We start from the raw sequence: 6,156 nt of genomic DNA on the forward strand, positions 1-6,156 counted from the left end.
AACCCTAGATTTGAATTCAGTATGAAAAATAATACTTCTGAAGAGGTTTTGAAGGAAATCTATTTTTCTAAGAAAAATGCCGAAAATTGAAGGTAATAGTTCAGGGTATTTTTGAGCTCAAAATACTTTTTGTTTCAAATTTCAAACATATCATGTTCAAACACTTCTATAATCTTTGTATTCATGGAAAATATATCATAATGCTCTCAGTTACCAATAGATAGCAGGTAAATACGATGCAAATCAACATATAATACTCTAAAATTAATTTCTTTTCAAATCTTAATTAAAGATCATATAGATAACTAAACGACATTTTAACACTAGATTTGAATTCAGCATGAAATATAATACTTATGATAATGTTTTGAAGTAAATCTATTTTTCTGAGAAAATAACGAAAATTGAAGGTAATAGTTCAGGGTAACTTTTTCGTCAAAAAACTTTTTCCTTCAAATTTCAAACACATCATTTTCGAACATTTCTATACACTGTGTAATCATGGAAAATATATCATAATGCTCTCAGTTACCAATATATACCTAGAAAAACGATGAAAATGAAAATATTATTCATAAAGTGCCTTCTTTTCGCATTTTAATTGAAGATTAAATAGACAACTAAACGACATTTTAACCATAGAATTAAATTCAGTATGGAAAATAATAGTTCTTAAGAGGTTTTGAAGGAAATCTATATTTCTAAGAAAAATGCCGAAAATTGAAGGTAATTGTTCAGGGTATTTTTGAGCTCAAAATACTTTTTGTTTCAAATTTCAAACATATCATGTTCAAACACCTCTATAATCTTTGTATTCATGGAAAATATATCATAATGCTCTCTGTTACCAGTAGATACGAGGTAAATACGAGGCAAATCAACATATAATACTCTAAAATTAATTTCTTTTCAAATCTTAATTAAAGATCATATAGATGACTAAACGACATTTTTAACACTATATTTGAATTCAGTATGAAATATAATACTTATGAAAATTTTTTGAAGTACATCTATTTTTATGAGAAAATAACGAAAATTGAAGGGCAATTTTTACGTCAAAAAACTTTTTTCTTCAAATTTCAAACACATCATTTTCGAACATTTCTATACACTGTGTAATAATGGAAAATATATCATAATGCTCTCAGTTACCAATGATACCCAGTAAATACGATGAAAATGAAAATATTATTCAAAAATTGCCTTCTTTTCACGTCTTAATTGAAGATCTAATAGACAACTAAACGACATTTTAACCCTAGATTTGAATTCAGTATGAAAAATAATACTTCTGAAGAGGTTTTGAAGGAAATCTATTTTACTAAGAAAAATGCCGAAAATTGAAGGTAATAGTTCACTGTATTTTTGAGCTCAATACTTTTTGTTTCAAATTTCAAACATATCACGTTTGAAATCTTCAGTATGAAAAATAATCGCTTTACAGGGAGTTTCATTGTGGGGTGGAAGTTGTCTGTGGGGGTTATTATGCAACTACATTCGAGTTTTTCTGCATGTTCATACTTCCTGAAAATTAAGTGTCAACTCACTGGAATTAACAGGGTATTTTTGAGCTCAAAATACTTTTTGTTTCAAATTTCAAACATATCATGTTCAAACACTTCTATAATCTTTGTATTCATGGAAAATATATCATAATGCTCTCAGTTAACAATAGATACCAGGTAAATAAGATGCAACTCAACATATAATACTCTAAAATTAATTTCTTTTCAAATCTTAATTAAAGATCATATACATGACTAAACGACATTTTAACACTAGACTTGAATTCAGCATGAAAAATAATACTTATGAGGTTTTGAGGGTAATCTATTTTCTGAGAAAAGTGCCAAATTTGAAGGTATTTTTCAGCTTAAAATACTTTTTCTTTCAAATTTGATACTTATCATATTCATGCACTTCTATACTTGATGTAAGCATGGAAAATATATATCATAATCCTCTCAGTTACCAATAAATACCCAGTAATTACTATGCAAATGATCAGATTATATTCGAAAATTGCCTTAATTTCACGGCTTAATCAAAAATCATATAGACGACCAAACGATATTTTAACCACACATTGTATTGAGCATCAAAAGTAATACTCATATTGATGTTTTAAAGGAAATCTACTTTTCTGAATAAAATAAGAAAAATTCAAGGTTCAGGGTTATTATTCAGCTCAAAAAACTTTTTGTTACAGGGGATGGCTGGGTGTCCTGGCCCGCGTTACGAAGCGGTGCATGAGGGTAGGGGGTTGAAACAGTCTACATAAAAAAGTATATCATCGGGGAGGGCGTGGGTGTTGGCTCGCTTTACAGGGAGTTTCATTGAGGGGTGGAAGTTGTCTGTGGGGGTTATCATGCAACTCCATTCGAGTTTTTCTGCATGTTCATACTTCCTGAAAATTAAGTGTCAACTCACTGGAATTAACATGCCAGACGTATACTTGTGACAAGCCAGATATATGCTTGAGACAAACACACAAAAACTGTAAGCCACATTTAAACGGTACTGTATAACAATAATCAATGAACAAAAATCGTGTCCACTGCACTTCAGAATGCTTGACATCCTTGTCTAATAAACGCATATGTCATCTTTCAATAACCCGTCAAACAGGCGGGTACTGCAAGCATCAGGTAACGTAGTGAGGTACAATGCTAATACATTTACTAACCCTTGAACAAGAGGTTGAAAGTAGTAGGAGAGAAAGGATACTGCCTTATGTTATTACAGCCGGTTCTATCAAGACCAGCATCAAGAATAGCCTGGGGCAAAATAAGACTCAGAGAAGAATCTTGATATTCGGAAAAGTCTGAGAAAATGTCAACTATATCTAACTTAAAAAGAAAATGTGATGAGTTGCTAGTCCTTGGAAGCATTTTCTTTAATACGTTACTTCATTTGCAGTTCAAAGGAAAACAAACATTTCTTTACGATAAGCTATACGTAGGTTTTAAAGATGTCAGTAGTATACAACTGTTATTTTCTATGATGTGAATTCAGAGAGTCTTACAGAAATGTAACTCGTTAACCTACTCGACGGGGACGGGCGAGGAACACGAACGGTACGTGGACCAGCGACACGACTAAATTCTCTGGTGAACGACAAGCAATAGTTATAGAAGCTACGAACAGCTTCTAATTAAGTCGGCGTTTACCTCATCCTGAGATGGAAAGTGAGTGGAGGGATTCACGTCAATTTTCAATAAAATCCCAGGAGGGATTCCTGGAATGAAGTAACAAAATACTAAAGGAAGAAAAGTTTTTTCCCTTTTGATATAAGGCAAGTAACATAGAAGGCTTTGTTGAATCAATTACAGGTTGGATAAACATGGCATGGGGACTGTGTACATAATCCTTACTTCTGATACTTAATGGAATATATAGGGGTGTCACGGTGTTAACTTCCGTCACCTATATTCTATATTGCATATATATATATATATATATATATATATATATATATATATATATATATATATATATATATATATATATATATATATATTATCCCTGGGGATAGGGGATTAAGAATACTTCCCAGGTATTCACTGCGTGTCGTAGAAGGCGACTAAAAGGGGAGGGAGCGGGGGGCTGGAAATCCTCCCCTCGGTTTTTTTTTTTTAAATTTTCCACCTCACTTCCCAAGCTCTCTCATCCACAACAGACTTCATACTTGCCCCTCTTTCCAAAACTCTTGCATTCACCTCCCTAACAACCCCATCCATAAACAAATTAAACAACCATGGAGACACCACACACCCCTGCCGCAAACCTACATTCACTGAGAACCAATCACTTTCCTCTCTTCCTACACGTACACATGCCTTACATCCTCGATAAAAACTTTTCACTGCTTCTAACAACTTGCCTCCCACACCATATATTCTTAATACCTTCCACAGAGCATCTCTATCAACTCTATCATATGTCTTCTCCAGATCCATAAATGCTACATACAAATCCATTTGCTTTTCTATATATATATATATATATATATATATATATATATATATATATATATATATATATATATATATATATACATACAATATAAATTACAGAAGTATAAGTTTATTGAGTATTCCTAGGAAATTATAGGGGAAGGCATTGATTGAGAGGATGAAGGCATGTACAGAGCATCAGACTGGGGAAGAGCAGTGTGGTTTCAGAAGTGGTAGGGGATGTGTGGATCAGGTGTTTGCTTTGAAAAATGTAAGAAATACTTAGAAAAGCAAATGGATTTGTATGTAGCATTTATGGATCTGGAGAAGGCATATGATAAGAGTTGATAGAGATGCTCTGCGGTAGGTATTAAGAATATATGGTGTGGGAGGCAAGTTGTTAGAAGCAGTGAAAAGTTTTTATCGAGGATGTAAGACATGTGTACGAGTAGGAAGAGAGAAAAGTGATTGGTTCTCAATGAATGTTGGTTGTGGCAGGGGTGCATGATGTCTCCATGGTTGTTTAATTTGTTTATGGATGGGGTTGTTAGGGAGGTGAATGCAAGAGTTTTGGAAAGAGGGGCAAGTATGAAGTCTGTTGTGGATGAGAGAGCTTGGGAAGTGAGTCAGTTGTTGTTCACTGACGATACAGCACTGGTGGCTGATTCAGGTGAGAAACTGTAGAAGCTGGTGACTGAGTTTGGTAAATTGTGTGAAAGAAGAAAGCTGAGAGTAAATGTGAATAAGAGCAAGGTTATTAGGTACAGTAGGGTTGAGGGACACAAGTCAATTGGGAGGTAAGTTTGAATGGAGAAAACTGGAGGAAGTGAAGTGTTTTAGATATCTGGGAGTAGATTTGGCAGCGGATAGAACCATGGAAGTGGAAGTGAATCATAGGGTGGGGGAGGGGGCGAAAGTTCTGGGAGCACTGAAGAATGTATGGAAGTTGAGAACGTTATCTTGGAAAGCAAAAAGTGTATGTTTGAAGGAATAGTGTTTCCAACAATGTTATATGGTTGCCAGGCATGGGCTATGGATAGAGTTGTGCAGGAGGATGGTGGATGTGTTGGAAATGAGATGTTTGAGGACAATATTTGGTGTGAGGTGGTTTGATCGAGTAAGTAATGAAAGGGTAAGAGAGATGTGTGGTAATAAAAAGAGTGTGGTTGAGAGAGCAGAAGACAGTGTTTTGAAATGGTTTGGTCACATGGAAAGGGAGTCAACGTGCTGTCAATGGATTGAACCAGGGCATGAGCAGCGTCTGGGGTAAACCCTGGAAAGTTCTGTGGGGCCTGGCTGTGGAAAGGGAACCGTGGTTTCGATGCATTATACATGACAGCTAGAGACTGAGTGTGAATCAATGTGGCCTTTGTTGTGTTTTCCTAGCGCTACCTTGCGCACATGCGGGAGGGGGTATCATTTCATGTGTGGCAGGGTGGCAACAGGAATGAATAAGGGCAGACAGTAGAAATTATGTACATGTGTATATATGTATATGTCTGAGTTTGTATATATATTCAGTATACTAAAGACCCCATGCTCTTGATTATACCCTCAATTGCCATCTCATCCACAGCTATATTCAGATCCCTAAGCAGCATAATCTTATCCCTCGCATCAAAATTTCTAATGCACTTACTTAACTTTTCCCCAAATTACATTCCTTTCCTGCTCATGCCTCTCACTTCTTGAAGCATAAGCATTAACAGACATCTACCTGTTGTAGTCTACTTTCATTCTAATCCACATCACCCTTGAACTCAGCTTCTTTTGGTCTCAATATAGTCTCATGGCTCTTTTGCTAACCCAGGATTTTTACCCTACAACATTCCTGAAGCACTCTACCCCCATGCCATTCAGTGTGGTATACTCAAAAACAGATTATCCATATCCCTCTCATCAAACTCTTGTCTTTCCCTTCTTTTCATCCTGAATGCACTTTCAGACACCATAGCATGAGCCTAACTATTCCAATAGTAGTAACAGGAACCGAGTCGAAATAAAATTTTTAGATGCTGTTACTTAAAAAGCAAGATGAACAACTAGTCTAATAATATGATTCTAAATAAAACAGAAATTAAAAGGAAGCGCAAAAGCAAATAACATATACAGGTAGTTACTGCTTAGTGCTCCTAAATGGATCCAGCAAAACCAAAGGAATAAGGAAAACAGCACTACAGGACTAATTTCCCATTAG

General features: G+C 35.1%; 1 long non-coding RNA gene across 2 annotated transcripts in view; it reads right to left on the reverse strand.

The window, feature by feature from the left end:
• The window catches only part of LOC139754524 (uncharacterized), an 83,997-nt gene that overhangs the window by 66,312 nt on the left and 11,529 nt on the right, over positions 1-6,156 (reverse strand). The window lies entirely within an intron of this gene.

This window comes from Panulirus ornatus, chromosome 17 (assembly GCF_036320965.1).
Source record: "Panulirus ornatus isolate Po-2019 chromosome 17, ASM3632096v1, whole genome shotgun sequence".
Classification (NCBI taxonomy): Eukaryota; Metazoa; Arthropoda; class Malacostraca; order Decapoda; family Palinuridae; genus Panulirus; species Panulirus ornatus.